This window comes from Sinocyclocheilus grahami, unplaced genomic scaffold (assembly GCF_001515645.1).
Source record: "Sinocyclocheilus grahami isolate Dianchi unplaced genomic scaffold, SAMN03320097.WGS_v1.1 scaffold536.1, whole genome shotgun sequence".
Taxonomy (NCBI): Eukaryota; Metazoa; Chordata; class Actinopteri; order Cypriniformes; family Cyprinidae; genus Sinocyclocheilus; species Sinocyclocheilus grahami.
Genome location: NW_015505715.1, coordinates 446,752 through 448,310, shown reverse-complemented (window position 1 = coordinate 448,310; position 1,559 = coordinate 446,752). Strand labels below are relative to the sequence as shown.

Below are 1,559 nucleotides of genomic sequence, written 5' to 3'. Positions count from 1 at the left end.
TCTTCTCAGACATGCTCCATCTCTGTTGAAAAGATCTGAATACTTATATATATATATATATATATATATATATATTATTATTTATTTTTTTTTATATATATATAATTTTTTAAATCATACAGTTTTCATGAATTCATGTTTTGGTAATTCACAGTTAATAGGCAAGTTTTTTTTAAAGAAAATGTATACATACATGTTTCAGTGTATATATTATATTATATTATATTATATCACAGTTATAATGAATTCATGTTTTGGTAACTCACAGTTACTATGTGAGTTTTTTTAGAAAATACATGTGTGTATATATATACATGTTAGAATATATATATATATATATATATTAGTGCATTAAACATTTTAATATTATTTTAATTATGCAATTTTCATAAATTCATTTTGTGGTAATTCACAGTTTACTAGGTGATTTGTTTCAGAAAATAAGATCAACACATGCACACAATTCAATAAATTTTTTATTATATACAATTGTACAGAAGTACTTTTCTAGAAACGGAGCTCTAAGTATCAAAACGGCATCATTTCAGAGAAAAAAAAGATACTGTGCCTTTCTCTTAAGCTGTTGAACCCTCTAGTCTAGAGCAGTGTTTCCCAACCCGTCTGTCGAGAGCAGAGGTGCCGTGTAAAAAATTATTTTTTTAATATTCTTAAATTGCTAAAATGTTCAAAAAAACAGCTATTATATAATATCCATTCATGATGTCGCCAATAATTAGAGATGCACTGAAATTCCGGCTGCCGAAAATTAGTTCACCGCTCAGGTTTCACTTTCATGTGGTGTGACGCTCTGTGTATTATCCTGCTCTATGCGTGTGTGTCCTCCGCTCAGTCGCTCACGGCCCATGTGAGTGCTCCACTCATATACCGTTCATGCTCATCGGAACAGCAAAGTCCACTCAAAAATCAAGCTGACAAGAAACATCGATGTAGTTCAGTATTGTTTCTGTTTGCAATAGCCCTACTGTGTTGTAACAAGGTGTAGTAAATGGGCAACGCTGCCCTCTCATTCATTGATCTGTGTTATGCTCAGGTGTCCTCTGATAATAATAGCCTTCTAGAATTAAACATTATTTGGATAATTGCTAAATATATATAATCTTAATAGCCTTAATACTGTGTGTTAGACCTACCTGAAAAACTAAAAAGCAATTTATTTCATTTGTAGGCCTATCGTTATTTTTTATTTGTGCTATCATTAGTAATTTCTTTATTTGTTCTTATTTTATTATTAATTGCTTAGCCTCCTTGTCATTTTTTATTCAATTCAAAGTTTTAAATCAAGCTATCTCGTGCTACTTAAACAAAATTACCCAACTGTAAAATCAAAAATACACTGAGTGAGCAAAACTTTGTTTAATTAACATTATAACTAGCTATCTCACAATGTTTACATGAATAAAAGCCTACATTAAAATCTGTCATATAAATAGGTCTTTTCATTAGAAATTAGCCTACTGATTGCCACCATTGATGGACACATTTTTTTAATAATATTAAAAATATCTGTATGACATTATATTCTGCAGTTCTTCCCTGCT

The 1,559-nt window shown here is 29.8% G+C and overlaps 1 protein-coding gene across 1 annotated transcript in view; it reads left to right on the top strand.

Annotated features, from left to right (window-relative positions):
- The window catches only part of LOC107555526 (small conductance calcium-activated potassium channel protein 2-like), a 44,916-nt gene that overhangs the window by 17,746 nt on the left and 25,611 nt on the right, over nt 1-1,559 (top strand). The gene's annotated exons all lie outside the window — the stretch shown is intronic.